Here is a 22,686-nt window from a genome sequence, read left to right on the forward strand (position 1 = left end):
GGGGCCTCTGTCCCTAGGGAAAAATACAACTCTGAGATGGAGGAGCACTGCTCATTAGGGGAGTGCAAAGTGGGCCTGATCCGATTTGGATTCGGCCCAAATCGGGGACAGCGATTCGATTCATTGACTGGGATCACCGTCTCCTATTCAATTTGGCCGAATCTGAAGATTTGATGCTTATTCGGAAATAGAAAAAACTTTTAAAGCTCTGTCTATATACCTCAAGGTACCAGTGCGGCTTGTGGATGCTGGGGTGCATGGAGCTTCCCACAGGAGTGGGGGGTGGCCCTCCATGTGCTCGGTGCCGAACCTGGAAGTAGACAGGGACTACTTCTGGGTTGTCTGGAGGATGTGCAGACCGCCCCCCCCCCCCGTGCTCCCCTGGCTTGGCAATCGGCCACGGGAGGGCCAGGGTGCCCCCCAGACCCATGACTTGTACATGTCATGCATAAGTCAGGCTTCTGCTAGGTGCATAGTTTGCCAGACTCCATGTGGCCTGTCAGCCACTGACTCTATCTACAGCCTATGGGAGGAATCACCCTGCAAACCCCACCCTCTTGCCACCCCTGCCTCCTGTTATCTACATTACAGGTAACCTTGTGGGTAGGCTGCTGATAAGAGAGGCAGAAGTAAGTCTATAGCCCCACCTTTTCTTTGTTTAAACCTTGAAACAGGTGAACAAACCTTTACTCCAAAGTCTAGCTGCCTATCCACAACCACACAACATAGGTGCTCACTTACATTGGCTGGGGAAACTCAGGAGGGGGGGGCACAGATTGGCAGCAAGTTTTCTTGAATTGGTTGAGTTCTCCAAATTTCCCTTCAGCCTATGCCAATATTTATAGATGCATGCTGAGTTACATCAGTTGCTACCACTACTACTTGTGCGGGCCGGGGGCGAGCCGGACCCGTCATTGCGCACGCGGACTGTGGCCAGCAGCCCGGGCACGCGGGGCCGGGGAAAACCGCGGGGCAATGGGGTACACGCACGCTAGAATTAGTCACGGAAGCGTAATGGTTGATGAAAAGATTATTTACTTACACCAAAAGATGTTAGTGGTGTAGGCTGGACAGCTTTCCAGGCACAGCTCCTGCTCGAATCCCCGTTGGAGGATTACGAGAAACTTGGTTGCTCCCTCGGAGTTACTGAAGCTCCGTGGGTTCTGTTATTCGGTTCCCAGGTCCCCAGAGCTGTTAAGACTCCGTGGGTTCGAAAATTGGGTATATAGGATAGGGATACGTCTAGGATTGCGCTCGGCAACGGGGAGAGGCCAGAGGCTGTTTAGACCTCTGTTGCCTGGTTAAGAAAGGCGCGTTGGGTCCGTAAGGGTCCACATCGCTTAGAGAGCTTCACACAGCGCGAAGTCTCCTCCTCTCTCCCTCCGGGTGCGTTTTTTCTTTCCTTGCTCTCCGACTTGGGCGGAAACTACCCAAGGCCAATAGCTAGCCGCCGCGTGTGCCTACATTTAGAGCCGGCCAATAACGTGGCGCAGATCTAAATACAAATGGCGGGAACTCTTTGCACCGAGCATTTCTCAAATGCAAAAAGGAATGCACCGTGCAAAGAAAGCTACAAATCGTCGGGAAACATCTCGTTGCACCGGGGTTCTCTCCCGCAGCAAAGAACTCCACCGTGCAAGGAAGCTGCAATTTAGCGGGAAAAATAATTTAGCGGTGCCGAAGCACACACAAACAACAAATCACAACTTTGGGTTGTGACACTACTACTTAAGGATAAAGCTACAATGTTGCATATGTGGATCATTTTAATGTATAGACTTTCCTTAGCTCCTTTTAGGCCTGGTGCTTTGTTTAATTATTTGATCGTTTCCTTTACTTGCCGACCAACTTAGTTGTCACATCTGCAAAGGTTCATGCTGCAGTCAGTCAGAACAAGGCTTTGGACCTTCTGTTTGCAGCACTTCTCCAGCTTAGCGTAGATGCCTTGAAAACGGCTCAGGCTCGGGCCGGCAGCTGGGTCATCTTATCCTCATCCATGGTTAACGGATTGATGGTTAACAGTATGAACATTTTCCCTTGTGCGAAAGTGTCTGATGTGGATCCTCCCTTTCTCACAGGCCAGTTCTTCTGCGCTTGTCCTTGGAACAAGCTTGTAGGAGAGGAGGTTCAGCATGACCATTGGCTCCTACAGGCCTGGGGTTTAAGGGCCCCCGACAGCTGTCACGTTTGCAACAGGTCCCTGTGTGGGCTGCTGCAAAACGGGTGTGGAAGACATTAAACTTTGCGTTGTAGTTGTATCAGAACTGGCAGAGCCGTCTTGGTTTACTTAGAGCTATACAAGTGACTACAAGGAGGGTTCTCAAAGGAACTCTGACCTCTACAAGTTTATAAGCGTATTTATACTTCAGACAGCGAGAAAAGATGCAGGGTTTAGACAAAGCAACCTTGAAAGAAACAGAAAGAAGTTGATCATTCATTTGTCACACACAAGCAGTTTACTTATTCAGAAAAAAAAACCACTGTTTTGGGAACAGTTATCAGCTTCTGGTTCAAGGGAAAGAAGGAGGTTAACAGCTGCACACAGAGCTTAATATCTTAAGACAAAACAAGGCACAAAGGTTTTTTTCTTACTGGAGAACATTTTGAAACACATAGCATCAGCATCTTTTTCTCTTCTCTTTCTCTCTTCGTCTCTCCTCTTAGTCAAGTAAGAGACCTGGTTAAACTTAATTTCACACAGGCCTCATTTTCCTGTGCCTAACACCACAGGGCCTGTGAGCCTAATATTTCTGTCTGCCTCTGACTCCCACTTGTCCTGGAAGCCTCCCATGAAACCCCTTGTCCCATCCCAGTTTGTAGCATGGCTCCACCACTATTTCCCAGCTGCCAGGGGAGAGTTGCAAAGCCAGTGGGGAAGAGCTTTCCTTGCTCCCACGCTCCTTATTTCTCTTATCTTGAAGCTGTTTGTCTGTCCCGGTGCTCCTTTTCCGTCCTCCCGCTCACGTAGCCACCCTGTCTCCTCGGTATGCTGGGAGGTGGTGCACATGGACCCCTAAGAAGGACCGTTTGGTTCTGGACTGATACTGCAGCCTCTCTAGAGACCACCTTGCAAAACGCCAAATATTCATTTTTTAAAGAGAAAAAGAAATGAAAAACCTGTTGTTGAGAGAGCACCACAGGACAGCAGTTCAGTGCCAGCGGGGAGTTTGGGATTTCTTGTGTAAAATAGTATAATAGTGAAAATGGGGTTGAATTGATGGTGTTATTCATTGTGTACTTATTCTGAAAAACTTGAATCTGTACAGTGATGTATCCATTAAGGGTGTGTATGTATAATACACACCATACTTAACACAGTGGTCCTCTTACTATCCGTCTGTCTCTGTACACGGGGATAGTGATATAGATATTCACCCGTCATACTTGTGTATAACCGTCTCCTAGTGGCTGTAGTTAATACAGACAGACTAGGTATCCTGTGCAGCCGAACTGTGTGAAGAAAGTCCCGGCTCAGTGCTGCCCTCCTGTGGTTGCGTCCGAGCACGGCGGAGCTCTGTCGGGGCTCGGTGCTGCCCTCCTGTGGTCCGGTCGGGACATGCACCCAGCACGTGCAGGTGGAGAATAAGCTCTCCTGTGGCCGCGATGAGCAGTGCGGCGGGCCCCCAACCCGGCTCCGCGCTCCCCGTCTGGGGACGGAGCGGGGCTTGGAGCCCGGAGATGAGGGCCGGGAACAAACCCGGGTTCGCGCTGCTCGGGGCGGACACACGATCCCGGGACAGGGATCCCGGCGCGACGGAGCCCGGTTCGGCGTCTCGCGTTTCCTTTGGTCGCTATCAGGAGTGCGGCGATTGGCTGACAGGGCTGTGTGGGCGGGGTCAGACCTAAGCGGACCTTGTCTTTGTTCCCTCTGATTAGCCGCTGCCGCAGGAGGCGGGCCCAGGACTCGCCCGCCTTATCCGCAGTCTGATCGGCTGTATTGGATTAGTGAGAGGAGTAGCGATTGGTCCGACTCCTGTCCCCAACGGAGCCGTTCAGCTGGCCGGGCGCAGGCGTGTGCCGCGGGGAAGTGGGGGGCGGTGTCCCCCTTTGCCCCAAGCCGCGCGCCCCGCTTCCGGACCGGTGCTGCCTGGCGGGCTCCGTTCCGACCTGTGTCGTTGCCAGCAAGATTTCCACGGAGTTTCCCCTTTTTGAAGGAGAAAAGAAAAGCCCGTTGTTCAGTGAGAAGCGGAAGGGATCACTTCAAGTCTAGGGGAGAGTGGGGAACATCGCTGTAAATGAAGTAAAATATTGAGCCGAGGGGATTGAAGTGACAGTGTTAATCGTTGTGTGCTTACTTTGGGAAATTGAATTTGTACAGCGATGTGTGTAATAAGGGTGTGCGTGTGCGTGGGGGATAGGTGCCATAATTGGCAGTGAACCCACTACTGTTTACAGAAGGGGAAATCGAGATAGTTGTCGTCCAGACCTACAATGATAAGTGCAGCTCATACATCTATAACAGGGGCATTGTGCACCCATAGCGCGCGTCAGAAATACACTTGTGGGCGCAGCACGCGCCAGATGAAGGCACGGAGGGGAAATCCCTGCTGAGTGCTGCCCTCCTGTGGCCACGCCGGGCATCGCAGCGCGGAGGTACCGCCGGGAACAAGCCAGCTCCGTGCTGCCGTGCTGTGGCTCACCCGCGGCCCTGCAGCCCGGCTGTAGGGCAGAGGAAATAAAGGCGGCTCCGTGCTGCCCTCCTGGGGCTGGAGCGGCGCTTGGAGCCCGGAGATGAGGGCCCGGAACAAAGCCGGCGCCGTGCCGCCCTCCCTGCGCTTCAACCTGCGCGCTGCAGCTGGGTTTTCAAGCCAAAGAAAAGAAAATATTCCCCTGCGCTACTTCCCTGTGCTTTAATCTGGGTTGCGCGGCAGCGAGAGCACGAAAAGCGGCTCCGGCCGCGCACCTGTAGCTCAGGCAGGCGGGAGATAAAGGCAGGGAGAAAAGAAAAAAGACGTGGCTCGCTCGGCCGGGGCCAGGCGGGCTCGCGCTGCCCGGGGCGCGCACACGATTCCCGGGACATTGATCCCAGCCCGGGGAGCGCGGCAGGCCCGGGATCGGAGTCTCGCGTTTCCATTGGCCATATTAAGACATGAGGCGATTGGGTGGAGTTGCCACTTGGGCGGGATCAGGGCCGCTCCGCCCTTCTTTGCTCTGATTGGCCTCTGCTGACGGAGGCGGGTTCAGGCGAACGCCCTCCGCTGGCCCGGGCACCCGAGCGGTCGCGGAGCGCTGCGGCAGGCTGCTCTGACTGCCAGGGCGGGGCGGGAGGGAGATTGCGTTCCCCACCCTGCGGGGCCTGTCAGGCTCTCTTCTGAGGCTGGTGTTGAAGCGTGAAGCTGTGTCTGTCCCAGTGCCCTTTTCTCTCCTACTCCCGCCTGCGTAGCCTCCCTGTCTCCTCGTCATGCTGGGTGGTGGTCTAAGGGGGTGCACGTGGGCCCCCAAGAAGGACTGTTTGAAGCACCACGAGACGTCAATTCAATTGTACGGGAGAGTTTGGGATCTTTGGTGTAAAATAAGGTAATACTGAAAGCAGGATTCACCTGACCGTGTCATTTATTGCATACTTACTTTGAAAAACCTGAAACTGTAAAGACATGTATCCAATAAGGATATGTTTGTATGTGATCCTGTTACTCTCTCTCACTCTGTCTCTATAGGTGGGGATCGGGATATAGATATTAATGTATTCTCCCGGAGCAGCCGGGATTTCAAGCCAGAAAAAATAAAAACGTGTGGTATGCTGCTCCCTTTCTTTTGAACCTGGGCTTTGCAGCCAAATCATGAAGACAGAGAGAAAAAAAACCCAGCTCCGGCCGTGGACCTGTTGCTTAGGCAGGGAGGAGATAAAGGCAGAGAGAGAAGACGACCACAGGCCCCCTCGTGCGGGGCGTAAGTCGGGCAGTGCCCGCGGCGGGCACGTGATTCACAGATGTGGATTCAGGGCCGGGGACCGCAGCAAGGCCGAGCCAGGATTGGAGGCTCGTGTTCCTATTGGCCAACATGAGGCGTGCAGCGATTGGGTGGAGTGGCCTCTTGGGCGGAGTCATGACCACTCCTCCCTTCGCTTTGATTGGAGTGCCGGGGAGGCGGGACCATGAGACTGAGTTCATTGTTCCTATTCTGATTGGTTACCGGGGACTGGTGGGTGGTGTGCGGGCTTCTGTGCGCCGATTGGTCCGGCTCCGATCCCCAGCGGCCCCGCTCAGCTGTCCGCGTGCGCCTGACGGCTCTGCGACCGGATGTAGCGGCGACCACGTGCGGGAGATCGCGCTCCCCATGGCGGGAGCGCCCGGCGCGGCGGTGCTAGCGCCCACGTGTGAGGGAGGCGCGCGGGTGGGGCCCGGGGCGGAGCAGGCCGAGCCGCCGGGCGTGACCCTCGTGTCTGCCCGGCCGGCGCTTGCCCCGCGGAGGCAGCAGCGCTGCGGGAGGATTTGTGCGGGGAGCCGCCGCCCGGCCGCTCCCTCCAACAATCGCCCCGCGCCTGCGCCGTCTCACCGCTCCCGCCGCGGGGGCGCCCGACGCAACGCGGCCTCCTGCCACGGCGCGGGGTACCGCGGGCGGGGCGAGGGTGTTGCGGGGCGTCGCACCGGGGCGGGCTCGTGGGAAACCCGCCATTTTGTGTGATGTTTTGGAGGCGTTTGTACGGAAACGTTTGTGGAAATGTGGCGACAGCAGGACAATTCCGTGGGGATTGGGAACTTTATTGTGGAAATGTGTGCAATTAGGGGGGTGTTCCTTTGTTTGTTTGAAAACTGATTATTCTGTGCGGTGATGAAGGACTCTTTGAAAAATATTGTGACTGTGTGTGGAAAACTCATGATTTGAGAACTGTTTGTGAAAATGTGTATGGAAATGTGATGTTGTGTGAAGAAAATTGGGTGGATATTTTAGGGTCACGGGAATATTTTTGTGTGCCTGGTGTGTTGTGGGGCCGATGGAAAACTGTGTGGTGGTTATGTTGTGTGAGGGAAACGGGGTGGAGATTTGGAAACCTGTTTTCAGGGCATGTGGTTGTTTTGTGTGGAAAACCAGCCCTTTTGTGCTGTGACGTGAGAACTCGTAATGGAAATGTGCTGCGCCGGGTCCGTGAGGGTCATCTTATCCCTGCGGTGCGGTAAACGGTGCGTGCGTTTTCACTCGCATGAAAGTGTCTAACGCGAGTCTGGCCTTTCTCCCAGGCTGCTCCTCGTGCCCCCGTCCTTGGAGCCGGCGTGTCAGCGAGGAGCCGCAGCCACAAAGAACTGGGGCTTGGGGCCGAAGGACCCCCAGGAGCTGTCGTGTCTGCAAGGGTCGATCCGGGCACTTAGACGGGTGTGCGGGGCCTGCAGCGCTGCCTCGCCAACAGCCGAGGCGCCACGGACGACAGGTGAGTACGTGTTTCTGCTTTGACACGCTCACTGGACACTCGGTTTCTGCCTGGACACACATTGTCCACGTGTCCTGCTCCAGCGGTAACACCTCCAGTGACGGCAGCTCTTGCCTCTAACTGCCGGTAGCACCCCCCACAAACAGTGACCTGCACGTTGGTTCGCAGGATGCTGGGGGCCCAGACCCCACAGATTTTGTATTCTCCCTGCCTGTGCCTGGACCAGGTGCTGAGCACTTTGGTTTGTGCAAGCTTCAGCACTTGTTAGCCACACAGCCCCTGGGACCGTGTCCTGCGTGAGAGCTTCTGTCAGCCTCTCCTAGTCTCGTGCTTCCTCAGAAGGCTTTTGTGAGATCCCCTGTCCTGTCCCAGTCTGCAGCAGGCCTGCACCCCTGTTCCCCAGGTCCCTTTAGAGTTGTAGGGGAGGGGGGGGAATGCTTCTTTGTCCCCTGCTCTTTGCTTCTGTCAGCTATAAGCTGTTCATCTGTTTTTGTTTTGCTTTTCCCTCCTCTGTCTGTGCTGCCACTGCCTGGCCCCTCTGCTTCCGCGTGGCCGCACTATTCTTGCTGCAGCTGCCCCAAGTCCGCACCTGGGTTGCCCTAGAGCTCCTCTCTGCTGCCATTGCTTTTTTCCCGGGCCAGGAGACGAGGGCAGGTACCAAAATTGGCCCTGCGTCCTCCCCGCTTCAGGTCCTTCAAGCCAGGCATGGAGCATGGGCGGGGGGGGGGGGGGGGCCTCTCAGTGCTGCCGCCCTGTGACTAACGCTGGGCATTGCAGCCAGGAGACAAAGGGGCAAAAAACTCTGCTCTGCGCCAGCAGGGATCTGTGTTTTCCTCTTCCCACCGAATAGTGAGATACCTGTACGTGGCCCCGGCATTCCCTGCAGACATGGGTCACCTGCTGGGCTGCAGAGGCCCTGGGGAACGGCAGCATGTTGGGAGCCCACAGCTGGCAGCCTGCTGCCCATTATGTACAGATGTCGGGGCATGGGTCCCTCCTTCCCTCGGAAGTACGTGCAGCAGCAGGGAGCTGGCGCCCCCGACCTGAGCCCGCAGCAGGCAGACAGTGGGTGGGGGGTGCTGGACTTGGCTCCACTGAAGGAGCAGCGGCAATGGGGGACTCCCTCTGGAAGGGCTGGGGAGGTGAGGAGGGTGTGCAGGGGAGTGAGGGGCCTTTCACTTAAATCATGGATTTTGGGGGTTTTATGGGAGAATTAGTAAAGAGGTTTACTTATCAGAAAATAAGCTATTTTTTATCAGGGAAAACCAGGATTCCAGGTCAGTAGAGCAGCGTGTGTGAGGTGGGTGCCCACAGTGTAATACGGTGTGGGCTGTACGCACACTCCCTGGGCACTGCTCTGAGACAGGATCCCGGTGTCGGCCCCGTGCCCGCGGCAGGCAGCAGGAGCGCTCCAACAGCAGCGCGGCTCCAGCGCCATTGTGCGCTCCGGGCAGGAGCGGTAGCTCCGCATCTGTACGTTCAGGTAGTCCCTGAGGGGGCCGGGGGGGAGCAGACCGAAAGTACTGTGCATGGCCCTTGTGGGTGCCAGGCCGACACTAGCCCAGCGAAGGCAGCGGTGCTGCAGGTGGGATCTCCCGTGGGCAGGTGCGGGGCAGAGCATGGAGCGGCGTGCAGGGTGCGTGGGCTTTTTGTGCGCGCTGCCGTAGCCTGGCCGCTTCCTCCTCGAGCCTTGGAGCTGGTGCTGCCAGGACGCTCCTCCGTGCCACCTGCCCTTGGTCCTTGTACTCGCCCCGCTCGTGAACAGTCACCGCTCTCGTGGGGTGGCCGGTGCAGCAGGGCCGTGCGTTGCGGTGGCGGTGCGGGTGGGAAGGACCCAGCGCCAGATGGACCCAGGGGGGAGCCAGTGTTTTAGCAAATAGAAACCTAGGATTCTGGACTAACCTAGGGATTGGCACCACACCTTGTTGAATGAGTGATGGAATACTTGTAGTAAATGAAGCCTTTCTAAGTCAAGTGAGCCCGAACCAAAGCAAAGTCCAGTTATTAGTTATAAGGTGATGATTTCTCACCAAACGGGCGTCGAAGAGGCGGTCTGTTTCTCTTCAGCTTCTCCAGTAAGCTGGGCACGGCGGCCGTTGGTGTCACAGATTTCTCACTGTTGAAGTGCGCGCTGTTAGCTGTTTCACCGGCTGTGTTATACCCTTTGTCCAGCATCTTCAAAGTCTTCTTTTAGTTGTAGAAATCAAGAGAGTCCCCAGCAGTGATTGCCAAGAACAGCCTGTTAATCAACCTGCTCATTATTGGTATCAGACAGTTCCAAGTGGAACAGTTTCGTAGTAGGTAGGGTGGGAAGGAACCTGAGCAGATCATCAAGTCCGACCCGCTGCCATAGCAGGAGAAAGTACTGGGGCCAAATGACCCCGGCAAGGTGTTCATTTAACTTCCTCTTATAGACCGCCAGGGTAAGAGCCAGCACCGCTTCTCTTGGAAGTTGGTTCCAGGTCCTAGCCGACCTGACTGAAGTCGCGCCTCCTGATGTCTAGTCAACCTACTCTCTGCCAGCTTGTGACCTTTGTTTCTAGTCACTCCTGGTAGTGCTCGGGGGAACGGGGACTCCCCCGGTGCCTGCTGGTGCCCTCTGACTAGTTTGTAAATGGCTGCTAGATCCGCCCTCAGCCTTCTCTTGTGGAGGCTGAACAGGTTCAGGTCCCGTAGCCTCTCCTCGTAGGGCCTGCCCTGCTGCCCGCTGATCATGCAGGTGGCCCTCCTCTGAACCCTCTCAATGCTGTCCACATCCCTCCTGAAGTGCGGCTCCCAGAACTGGTCGCGGTACTCCACCTGCGGCCTGACCAGTGTCGCATAGAGGGGGAGGATCACCTCCTTGGACCTGCGCGAAATGCAGCTGCGGATGCGTGACAAGGTGCGTTTTCCTGACCACATCCCCGCACTGTCGGCCCATGTTCACTTAAGCATCAGTAATGATTCCAAGATCCTCTTCTGCCTCTGCTCTGACGGGAAGGGAGTTCTCCAGCCTGTAGGTATCCTGCTGGCTCTTCCTCCCCAAGTGCAGCACCTTGCACTTGTCAGTGTTGAAACCCATCCTGTTCTCATCTGCTGACCCCCGTAACCTGTCTGGGTCCCATTGCAGCCTATTCCTCCCTTCTAGCGTGCCCACATCCCCCCACATCTTAGTGTCATCAGCAAATTTGAATAAGGTGCTTTTTACCCCCTCGTCCAAGTCACTGAATGACCTTCCTCAGGGACGAGAGGTTATCCATTTCTATGCAGTTTGGAACATATCTAGAAACTGATTAACCACCCGGAAAAACCCAGGTGTCCTTGGAAACCGAGGTAAATCACGAGAAAACAACAGAGACCAAACTAGATCGGGAGAAGGCACCTGTCCCAAACGGAGAGTGTCTGTTCCTGCACATAAACACGAGTTGATTGCAGAAGAAATATTTGCCATCCTTATTAATCAAAGATAGACATTTCACAGGGTTACATACCAGACAGGTAGGAGCCTACTTGAAATGATCGTGAATCTAGTAAGATAAGCTGGAAGGGAGACCTTGTTATTTCTTCCCAGATGGCCTAGCCCTGGACTCGCAGCCTTGTGCACTGCACAGTCGGCATCAGTATTTTGCGTTCCAGGTTTTGTGAGGAGGCCCCAGCTTGGCACGAGTTTCAGAGTCATGGGGGGCCGTGTGGAAAGGTGCCCGCGTGCGGTGACGTGGAGCCGTGTCGGCTCGAGGAGGTTTGTGTGTGGAAAACCGGCCGTTGTGTGGTGAGCTGGGAAGCGTTTTTCTGTCAGTGTGGTGATTGTTGTGGTGGGAATGTGGTCTTTTTGTGTGGTGATTTCCACAAAAATGCCTCCAAAACACTTTCCACTGTTAATTGTGTGTGGTGGTACATGGCCTTTACTTGAAAATACAGGGTTTTCTGTGCAAAACTGGTTACTTAGAAACCGTTTGTGGAAATATGGTGGTTTTGTGTAAGGAAAACGGGGTAGTAATGTTACGCTGATTTAGGAACTTTTTTGGTGCGACTGGTGTGTTGTGGGACCTGTGGAAAACTGCGTGGGGATCGGTTAAGCGTATGGAAAGATGGTTATGTTGTATGAAGGGAAGCGTCTGAGGATTTGGAAACCTTTTTTGTGGCACGTGTGCGGGCTCGTGGCGGTTTGTGTGTGGAAAACCGGCCGCTTTGTGTGGTGAGTTTTGGTAGTGCCGTGATGTTTTTGGTGGGAACTTGGTCATTTTGTGTGGTGGTTTGGAGGAGTTTTTGTGGAAATGTTTGGGGATGTATTGGGACATTGGGAGAGTCCTGTGGGGATTTGGGACCTTTATCTGGAAATGTGATTATTTTTTATAGATCGCATGTGGACCTTGTTTCTTGGAAATACTGTGATTTTTGTGAGAAAAAAACCTGATGATTTGGGAACTGTTTGTGGAAATATGGTGATTTTGTGTGTGGAAAATGGTGTAGTATTAGGGTGTTTAATGAACTTGTTTGTGCAGCTGGTGTGGTCTGGGACGTGTGGAGTATTTAGCGGTGAGTGGGTAAGTGTGTGGAAATACTGCTGTGTGATGGAAATTGTGGGGATTTGGAACTCCTTTTGGAGGGCACGTGGCAGTTTTTCTGTAGAAAACAGGCCATTTTGTGTGGCGATCTCAGAAGCTGCTTTTTTTTTTTTGAAATGTGACTATTTGGGTGGGAAGTTGGTTGTTTTGTTTTATAATAATTTGGAGATGTGTTTGTGGCAAGGTTTGAGATAATATGGTACTGGGAGAGTTTTGTGGGGCTTTGGAAGCTTGTTTGTGGAAATATTTGGGGGGGGGGGTTGTGAAAGCCCTGTATGTGCATGGTGATGAAGGAATTTTTGTGAAAGTATGGTGATTTGGGTGATTTGGGAGTTGTTTGTGGAAACAATATATGCTGATTTTGTATGTGGAAAACGGTGTGGTAATATTAGGGTGAATTGTGAACTTCTGTGTGCAATGGGTGTGTCGGAGGACATGTGGAATATCTTGTGGTGATTGGGTAAGTGTGGAAATATGCTTGTGCTGAGTGAGGGAAATGGTGTGGGAATGTGGAAGCCTTTTTGAGGGCATGTGGTGGTTTCCGTGTGCAAAACGGTTTGTTCTGTGTGGTGATTTGAGTATCCTCCCTTTTTTTTCCCTGGAAGTGTGGTGTGTTTTTTTTTTTTTTTTTTTTGGTGTGTAGATGGTAATTTTGTGGTAATTTGGAGATGTGTTTGTGGAAAGGTTGGGGATAATACTGTACTGGGAGAATTTTGTGGGAATTTGGGAGCTTTTTTGTGGAAATGTTTGGAGTTTTTTTGTGAAAGACCTGATTGTGCGTGGCGATGATGGAAGTTTTGTGGAAATATGGTGATTTTGTGTGGAAAACTGATGATTTGGGAGCTGTTTGTGCAAATGTGAGTTAGTAGGAAATGGTGTGGTGATTTTAGACTGATTTAGGAACTTATTTGTGCAAAATGTGTAGAAATGTGATTTTTGTTCTGGCGTGTAGGACCTTTCTTTGGAAATATAGGGGTTTTGTCTGGAAAACTGGTTATTTCAGAAATGTTTGTGGAAATGTCTCCGGAAATACGGTGATTTTGTTCGTAGAAAAATGTCTCCGTAATTTTAGCGTGATTTGGGAACTGTTCTCTGCGATTGCTGTTTTGTGAGACCTGTGCGAAAATCTGTGGTGAATGGGTAAGCATATGGAAATATGCTTGTGTCATATGAGGGAAAGTGCATGGTGATTTGGAAACTTTTTTTGTAGGACTGTGTGTTAAACCAAAAATGACGTGATTTGTGTGGTGACTTGGGAACCCTTCCTGGAACTGGGCTGGGTTGGCCCATGGCAGTCATCTGATCCACTGTGGTGCGGTTAACGGTGCGTGTGTTTTCACCCATGTGAAACTGTCTAACGTGGGTCTGCCCTTGCTCGCAGTTACTTCTCGTGCACCCGTCCTCAGAGCCAGCAACTTGCAACAGCCAGCGAGGGGCTGCAGCGTGACAGAAGCGGGACTCGGGGCAGAAGGGCCCCCAGCAGCTGTCGTGTCTGCAAGGGTCACTCGGGGCACTCGGGCGGGTGTGCGGGGCCTGCGGGGATCCCTTGGAAACAGCCAAGGCACCAGGGGTGACAGGCGAGTACACGATTCTGGTTTGACACACTCGGCGGACAGAACATACCAGCAGCTGCCTAAGCTTCTGCCTGCATGCATATCGTTCATGTGCCCTGCTCCAGTGGTAACTCCTGTAGTGACTGCAGCTCTTGCTTCAAGCTGCTGTTAGCACCCTCCAAAAGCACTGACCTGCCCCTTGGCTCGCAGGATCCTGGGGGCCCAGACCTCACAGGCTTTGTATTCTTCCTCCTTGTTCCTGGGTGAGGTGTTGAGCACTTTGATCTCTGCAGGCTTCACCTTTTGTTAGCCACCCAGCGCCTGTGACCCTGTGCTACCTGCCAGCCTGTGTCAGCCTCTCCTAGTCTCATCCTTCCTCTGAAGGCCTCCCAAGAAATCCCCAGTTCTGTCCCAGTCTGCCGTAGGCCTGCACCCCTGTTTCCCGGCTTCCTTCAGACAGTTGCAGGAGAGTGGGGAGAAAGCTTCCTTGCTCACCAGCTCCTTGCTTCTCTCAGCTGTTTATCCGTCTCAGTTCCCCTTTCTTCCTCCACCTTTCCTTGTTCTACTACTGTTTTGTGTATATGCTGGAGAGTGCTGTATGCCAAGCACGGCCCGGTATTTGGGCCTGCAGGCCAGATAGGCAGCTCTGGGGAGCTGCAGCGGGCTGATCAGCACTGCCCACTCTGAATAGCTTGTAGCCCATGCGCCCAGTGCCTTCTCCCCGCCACTGTCAATAGTGCACAGTCCCAGCCCTTGCTCTGGCCTGCCCCGAGCCCACTCCAAACTCGCCCTGCCCAGGGTGGACCAGCTGAAACCTGCACGCACGCTCCTGATCCTGGCCCTTCATGCACTTTCTCTGGGGTGCCTGCCCATGCTGAGGAGTGGCAGCAGCAGTGCACAAACTGCTACTGCATGTGGGAGAAATGTGGCCCCTCTTGTTCACCCTGGCCAAGCCCTTCTCGCTGCAGCTATTAGGAGTCCCCGCCTGGGCTGCCCTGCGGCTTCTCACTGCCGTGTCTGGGCTGCCCACCAGGGCAGCGGTGGCAGCTTAGCAGAGCTGCAGGGCAGTTTGGACATTGGCTTTGAGCAGCTGCAGCAAGAAGGTTCTGGCAGCTGAGAAGTGTGTGGGGCCACGGTTCCCTCGTGCTGAGTAGCAGCTTCTGCTTGGCCGCTGCTGCTATTGCTCCTGCTGCTCACGGTGGGTAGACGACTCTGGAGCATGTGTAGGGCAGGCCAGGTTTGGGGCTGTGCTCGTGGGTTCTGGGTAGTCTGGAGATAGTCCTGTCCGCCAAGTTGAAAGCAGGGCGGATGGGGGCAGAGCTAGACAGGCTGTCCAGCTGCAGCCCTGCTGTGTGGGCAGGGGACGGCAGGTTGCATCATGGGCTGGACAACGCCTGTGTCGGGTAGGACCGAGGGCCCGCCCCGGCCCAAACAAAGTCCCTCCGTGGGCCAAATCCAGACACTGATCTATATGTTGCCCACCCCGGCATAATCAGATGCACATGTCACACCCAGGATGTCTCTGGAGAAGTAGAAGACAAGGCAAAGCAAGTTCCTCCATAAAATGTACACCAGATTATTGGGACGTTAGTAATCGGGGACCTTTGGCCAGAGCGGCTACATACATCAAAGAATACGTAGACTTACTTAGTACTAGGGGGCCAGTGCCAGTGCCCCTCGCAATCTGACCTTCAGGTTCGAGGCCAGTTCCAGAATCCCACATATTTGCCTTTGGGGATTTTGTAGGTTGAAATTTCTGTACTCCAGCCCACTTCTCTGAGATAAGGATTTCCTGGCCCATTTTGTAGAGAGCAGGGAAACACAGGGCCTGGGACCTTTGTTCTTACCTGAAGTCACCTCATTAGCACCGGATGTCATCATTGGACTATACATCTCAGCTCCCCTGAATCTTTTCTGACATGCTACTCTTGATGTGATAGACTGAACTGTTTCTGGGTTCAGAGAATGTGGAAGGAGGGGTAATGATGTGTAATGTAGTGTAGCAAAAAAGAGGTGAGGGTGGTTCAGGACTCCCTAAGACTCTTCCCCTGGACTAATACAGACTCTTGGTACTTTAGTAGTTGCAGAATACAGCTTTGCATTGAGGGGCCTCATTTGACCCCCAAGTACAGTAAAAGCTGTGTTAACCAGCATTCTCTATCCGGAATACACTATTAACGGGAGTTCCTGGCTGGCCGCAGGAGGCGGGAGGGAAAGGTTGCATGTGGCGGCTGCCACCGCCACCTGCCACCCTGTACTGCTGCTGTCACCATCTCCCCTCCCCTCCCCTCCGCTCTTCAGGGATTTTCCAAAAAGATGAAAACCCGACTGAGATAACCAGAAATTTTAGACGCTCGCTCCCCCCACCCCCCACTCATGGCAGTTAACAAAGCTTTTGCTGTATAATCATTCCAGATAAAAATTCCCAGATATTGCTTCTGAGAGTATGAATGGGGGAGAAATATGAACATTTTTTTTTTAACTTTTTGATACTAGCAGTGAGTTTAACCCAGGATTTCCATGGCCGATCTCAGCATATTCAGTGCCACATTTGTGGCCGTTGCTGCTTAGCACTGAAAAGATTTGCAGGCTAGAAGCTGGCTTTCCTTTATACAGTTACACCTGCGTACGTTGGAACCCTTTTACGTAGAGGGTTTTTTACTCGGTGATGCAGGCTATTAAAAACCGGGTGTACCATTCAGTCTTTTGAGAGACAAGACTACAGCACTTTTATGATTGGGACAATTTGGCAAGCTTATAGCCAGAATTTTTGGAAAGTATCGTTTTTTTGTAACTTATTACTAGGCATGCTGGTTTTCTTTTAGAAAAAAAAATCACAAGTTCTCTGATTAAACCCCCACCCAAACCCTCCTTGTTCTGTTATTGCAATGAAGTGTGTGTGTGTGTGTGTGTATGTATATATAGAGAAATTGGAAATCCTAGCAGTGACTCAATCACTATCATAAAATAAATTCTAAATAGCTATAAATCTTGGCATGTGAATGGGTTTCTTATCATGGAACATCAGAGCTCCCCCTGCCCCCGTTGTTCACTGGGACGCGGGTCCAGGAGGAGCTGTCCCCCTGCCTGGCTTTGCGGTGATGAGCATCAGTGATATGCTCCAGTCGGTCCGTCCCCCCACTCCTCCTGGAGCCCCTCAATCTCCACCCACAGCCCTTTTGGTCGTGCCGACGCTCCCAAACTAGTTGACTGGGGGCCCAGATCTGCAGGCTCCTGCCCCCACAGCAGCACCTGAGCCTGTCTGCCAGATGTGGAAGGCGGTGGTTGCTGCGGCCTGAATGGAGTGCAGAGCCTGGAGCCCGGCTTCCCCTTTTTCACAGGTTACACAGCTGGATTGGTCCCTGTGGGAGGTAGGGGGGCTGAATGGGGGTTGCCTGCTGTGGTCTTGGGCACCTTGCCCTCGTGCCCCGGTGGCCATCATGGCAGGGCAGAGCAAAGCTTGTTACCACTGTTGTGAACCCTCTGCTGCTGTGGGGAGGCACCCCCTGCCTGCTCATTGGAACCAAGGAGCGCAACTCCACGCTGCCACCCTTGCTGGCTGGTGGGCAGGGGTCACCTTGCCACTGCGGTGCGGGGCTCGCAGCAGTGCCAATGATGCTCCCGACCCTGGAGTGCCCTGCCATGCTGGGTGTGCCCTGCTGGGCCAGAGAGGACCCCAGGAGAGGCCAGCAGTCTGGGAAGATACAGCATGCTGCGGGCGGCCTGCCACCACCCTACGTGCAAATCTGGGGGGCATGTGCCCCCATGTCTCCCTGGTAGCGTGTGCAGTGGCGAGGAGTCAGGCCCCCGCCCACTCCCCTCTCGGGCCCTTCCTTTATTTGCTGGCCAAGTTAGTTGTCATATCTGCAGGGGTTCATGCTGCGTTCAGTGAGAAGAAGGCTTTGAGCTTTCTGCTTAGCAGCACTTCTGCAGCTTAGTCTAGGTGCCTTGAAAATGGCCGAGGCTGGGAGCAGGATCCTGTTACTGTCATCCATGTTATGGTTAACAGTGTGAGCGTTTTACATCGTGTGAAAGTGTCTGATGTGGATCCGCCCTTTCTCACAGGCTAGTCCTTGTGCAACTGTCCTTGGCACCAGGTTATTGGTGAAGAGGTTCAGTGTGACAGTGGGCTCCAAAATGCCTGGGGTAGAAGGGCCCCCGACAGTTGACACGTCTGCAAAGGGTCCCTGTGCTGGCTGTAGAGAAACAGGGTTATGGGGCCTGCGCTAATCTCTTGAAAAGATCCGAGCCAACCCCGGCAGCAAGTGAGCGCGTGTTCCTGCCTTGGACACCCTCACGGAACACAACGTGCCACTAGTTGCCTTGGTTTCTCACTGGATGCACGTTGTTTGCTTGCACATGTCCAAAGGTACCACCTGCAGTGACTGCAGCTCTGGCCTCTGAACTACTAGGGCGCCTTGCAAAACAATGGCCTGCCTTGGGCTAGGCTGATATTAGTGGCCCAGACCCAGACACTTCCTGTTGTTTCCTGCTGTGCCTGGATTAGGTGTTGAGCACTTGGACCTCTTCCAGCATCAGCACGTATTAGCTTCTTATTCTCCTGTGGCCAACACCGGAGGGCATATGACCATGCTGTCTCTGTCAGCCTCTGTCTCAGCCTTCCCATGCTGGCTCCCATGAAAACCCTTGTCCCATCACAATGTGCAGTGGGGCTGCAACAGTATTTCCTAGCTGCAACTGGAGAATTGTGAGGTGGGTGGGAAAGAGCCTTCGTTGCCTGCACGCTCCTTCTTTTTTTCAGCTTGGAGCTGCTTGTCTGTCCCAGTGCTCCTTTTCTGTTCTCCTCTGTATATGCTGCCCCTGCGTAGCCCTCCTGTCTCCTGTGTATGCTGGGAGATGGTGTATGAGGGTGTACATAGGCCTCCAGTCAGAACTGTTTACTTACGGAGTTAAGCTGAAACCCCTCTACAGAGCATCATGCGAAGTGCCTACACATTTGCAGCAGTGGAAGGCGAATGGGGTAAGGGTTAGAGGTGAGGGGATGGCTCTGTGTTGCCCTCTGTGAGATCCCAGGGAACCACGTTGTTACGGGCGGTCGAGTGGGTCACAGTACAACCATTCTTCCATGCCTGAGCTTCAGCCCATGAGGTTTGGGTGCAGGTTTCCCCCTGGGTGACATGACACTGCCTGTACAGGCGCAGTCACCTGAGCACAGAGCCAGGGGGAACTGTATGGTATGGTTGGGTTTGAAATGCAAAGGAGCAGGGACCAGGATGCACTGGTCCGAGTTGGGTTACAAACCAGTGAGGGGTTTCATACATGTCTGGGGCAGGGCACTGGGGGTCCCTGTGCTTCTGGCTTGTGGGGGAGGAGCCTGGTGCTGGGGGTGCCCCTTGCTGCTGCCCCCGCAGCCCGTGCTAGTGAGATGCTTTAACGCCCTTGACTCCCAGCTCTTCGTCTCCGCTTGTGTTGTGATGCCGTCACTGCTGACCCGCAGCCCCCGCTCCCCGTTCTTGTCCCCACGGAAAAGGTCGGTCCCGCGTGCGGCTCCCGCCAGCGATCACTAGAGGAGCCGGGGCTGGGGGCGTGTCCTGGAGCGCGCGGCAGGTCTGGCATCAGAGGCGCGTGTTCCCGTTGGCCGCCTTGAGGCGAGCCGCGATTGGGTGGAAGAGCTGTATGGGCGGGGTCTCGGAGACTCCGCCCTTCCTCGCTTTGATTGGCCTTTGCCGGTGGAGGCGGGTCCAGGAGGAAGTCTCGTTCTCCGCAGTCTGATTGGCTGTTGGGTTTGGTAGGAGGAGTAGACCCAACTGCGTGCTGATTGGTCCGACTCTGATCTTCAGCGGCTCCGTTTGCGCTGGCAGGGCGGGTGGTGGTTTTTTGGCCGCAGGCCGCGTGCCCTGAATGTGATCTGGTGCTGCCTGTGGGCTCCTTTCTGAGGTGTGTCGTTCCTAGCAAGGTTTGCATGGTGTTTCCCTGTTTTAAAGTTAATTAAAAATGAAAAAAGGTTGTTCAGTAAGAACTGCATGACATCTGTTCTAGTGGAGAGTGGGGATCCTTGTTTTAACATAAGTACCATGTTGAGCCCGGTGCGGGGGGACGAAGAATTGCCGGTATTATTCGTATTCTACGTCCTTGTCACGACAGAAATGCGTGGAGGTGGGATGCGTGTGCAGATGTGTATACAGTGCGTGTGCTCTGTGTAGAATATATACGGGAGCCCCGCGGCAGTACTGAGCGGTTGCCCCCTCCCCGCCGTTGTGTCCCGGCTCCGCGCCCGGCTGCAGGGACAGGAGGGCACGTGGAGCCACTTTCGTCCCTGTCCTTGTCCGCTCGCTGGCTGCAATGCCCGGCGTGACCACAGGAGAGCAGCACTGAGCCGTCCTCAGGAGCCGTTCCCCCCCGTCCCGCAGTGCCCGGCGTGAGCCACCGGGGGCAGCACCGAGCGCGCTCTCCTTCGAACCCTGGTGCGGCGGGGGGGCGGGGACCTTGGGTTTGTAACCCGCGTGGGAGCGGGGCACGTGCGGGGTGCGCGGTGCCGCAGCCCGGGAGCCGCGGAGCCGGTGCAGGCGGGACGCTGCCCCGCGCCGCCTGCGTCTGGCCCCGCTGCTCGTCGCCGCTGTCCTGGGGCGCCCGGCCCGGCCTCGTTCCGCAGCGGCAGGGGCAGGACCCGGGGGTGTCTGTGGGGGCTGTGTCCTGTGTGGAAACGTGAGTTGGGAACCTTTTTCTGGCAGTGCGGTGATTTTGTGGGTGGGAAGTTGGTCATTTAGTGTGGTGATTTGGGGCGTTTCTGTGGAAATGTTTGGGGAAATATGGAGACTTTGGGGGAAATCTGGGGATTTGGGACCTTTGTTCTGGATGTATGTGGAAATGTGTTTTTTGCTGTGGGAAACTGGGAATTGTGTGTGATGATAGCTCCTTTCCTTGAAAACACAGTGGCTCTGTATTTAAAGGTGGTTACTCTAGTAGTTGGTAGAAATGTGTTTAGAGAGATGGTGTGGTAATTTTAGGGTGAGTTGGGAGGGTTTTTAGGGGACTGGTTTGTTGTGGGATGTGTGGGAAAATTGCGTGGCAATTGGGCAAGCGTATGGAAATACGGTCAGGTTGTGTCAGGGAAATTTTCTGGGGATTTGGAAACCCTTTTTGTAGGAATGTGTATAGATAAGTGAAGATATTTGTGTAGTGATTTGGGTACCCTTAATGGAAATGTGCTGGGTCGGCCCACGGCGGTCGTCTTATCCACTGCGGCGCGGTTAACGGCGTGTGCGTTTTCACTCGTGTGAAACGGTCTAACGTGGGCGTGCCCTTTCTCTGAGGCTCTCCTCATGCACCTGTCCTTGGCACCAGCATATCAGTGGTGAGCTGCAGTGTGACAGAAGTGTTACTTGGGGCAGAAGGGCCCCCAGGAGCTGTCGTGTCTGCAAGGGTCATTCTGGGTACCGAGACGGGTGTGGCGGTCCCTTGGAAACAGCCAAAGCACCACAGGTGAGTACGTGTTTCTGCTTCGACACGCCAAGCGGACAGAACGTACCAGCAGTTGCCTGGGCTTCTGCCTGGAGGCACGTCATTCACGTGCCCTGCTCCAACGGGAACACCTCCACTGACTGCAGCTCTTGCCTCCAACTGCTGGTAGCACCCTCAAAAAGCAATGGCTTGCCCCTTGACTTGCAGAATACTGGGGGCCCAGACCCCACAGACTTTGTATTCTCTTCCCCTGTGCCTGGGGGAGGTGTTGAGCCCTTTGATCTCTGCAGTCTTCAGCACTTGTTAGCCACTCCTCCTTATGTGCGCAACACCCAGCCCCTGTGACCTTGTCCTACCTGACAGCCTCTGTCCGCCTCTCCTAGTCTCATCCTTCCTCGGAAGGCTTCCCATGAAATCCCGTCTTCTGTCCCAGCGTGCAGCAGGCCTGCACCAATGTTTTCCAGCTTGCTTTAGAGAGTTGTAGAGTAGGGGTGGTGCTTCCTTGCCCCCTGCTGTTTGCTTCTGTCCGCTTTAAGGTGTTCATGTATTTCAGTTTTCCTTTTCTCCCCTCCTCTGTGGTGCCTGTGTCTTGCACATATGCAGGATGTTGGCGTAAGGCAGGGGCCGGCAGCTCTTTGGTCCTGTGGGCCACGGAGGCGGTACTGGGGAAGGCGAAGCGGGCCGGTCAGCGGTGCCGATCCCGAATAGCCCAGGTCCCGCTTGCCCTACGGCTCCTCCCCGTACTGCCAACAGTGCCCAGCCTAAGCCCCGACCCCCAGCCCGCCCTGCACCTTCTCTGGACTCCCTGGACAAAGTTGACCAGATGGAACCTGTGTGCATAACCCTGGCCCGTTGTGCCCCTGCTCCAGACAACCCGTGCACGCTGAGCAGCGGCAGTAGCTGTTGCTCGACATGGCGGAAACATGACTCCTCCTCGTCACGGCGGCCGGTCCCTTCTTCCTGCGGCTGCGCAGAGTCTACACGTGGGCTGCCCTGGGGCTTGTCTCCACTGCCATCGCTGCTGCTTCCGGGCCGTGCGGCAGGGCCGTGACGGCTGTGCAAAGGAACCGTAGGGCAGCCCAGCCTCAGGCTCGTAGCGGTTGCAGCCAGAAGAGCCTGGTAGCTGTGAAAGGTGTGGGGCCACTTGCCCCTTGTGCCGAGCACGAGCTTGCGTTCACCTCTGGCAGCTACGGCCGCTGCTCAGTGTGGATGGGCACACGTAGAGGAGGCGCCGTGCAGTTTGGGGTTTGGGCCGTGTGCACGGGTTCTGGCTGGGCTGGTGCTCGTCCACTCTGCCCGGCCTAGTCCTGAGCGGGCACTGGCTGGATGGAGTTGGAGCTGTGCGTGTGGGTCCCTGCCAGTAGCTTGGGTTTGGGGCAGTGGCGGCAGAAACTGAAAGCAGCTTTCTTTGCCTGCGCAGCCTGGGGAGGCAGTTCAGGCGCACCCCGCTGCATGCCCAGAGGCAGCGGGATGCACCAGAGGCTAGACAGTGATTGGGCAAGACAGGATTGAGGTACCTGCCAAGGGGCAGACTGAGTCCCTCCATGGGCCACATCTGCCCATGCTACTCATGGTGTTTCATATGGAACAGGTTTTAGGAGCAGAGTATCTGGAAGGAGGACTACTGTTGTAAAACTGTCCGTCTCCCTGCAGCTGTCTCCCCACACGGATTTGTGGCGCTGAGCAGCCGTAATATGCTGGTGCCCTGCCCATGGCGTTTTCCCTCCCCCCTCAAGGCCAGTGCCCCTTGCTCCCCTTTTCTATGCTGATGCTGAAACCTGTCTAGAGAGCAGGTTGCAAA

General features: G+C 54.7%; 2 long non-coding RNA genes across 2 annotated transcripts in view; both read left to right on the forward strand.

Moving 5' to 3' along the window:
* Window positions 1-3,935: 3,935 nt before the first annotated feature.
* LOC132248889 (uncharacterized) lies at window positions 3,936-7,580 on the forward strand. Its single transcript, XR_009460347.1, has 3 exons — window positions 3,936-5,517; window positions 5,658-6,316; window positions 7,179-7,580. It is a non-coding gene; the product is annotated as an uncharacterized LOC132248889 (long non-coding RNA).
* An 11,698-nt stretch (window positions 7,581-19,278) lies between these two features.
* Window positions 19,279-22,686, forward strand: part of LOC132248890 (uncharacterized) — a 44,067-nt gene continuing 40,659 nt past the window's right edge. The window contains exon 1 of the long non-coding RNA XR_009460354.1: window positions 19,279-19,380. This is a non-coding gene — a long non-coding RNA (uncharacterized LOC132248890). The remainder of the gene's footprint in view (window positions 19,381-22,686) is intronic.

This window comes from Alligator mississippiensis, chromosome 2 (assembly GCF_030867095.1).
Source record: "Alligator mississippiensis isolate rAllMis1 chromosome 2, rAllMis1, whole genome shotgun sequence".
NCBI classification, from domain to species: Eukaryota; Metazoa; Chordata; order Crocodylia; family Alligatoridae; genus Alligator; species Alligator mississippiensis.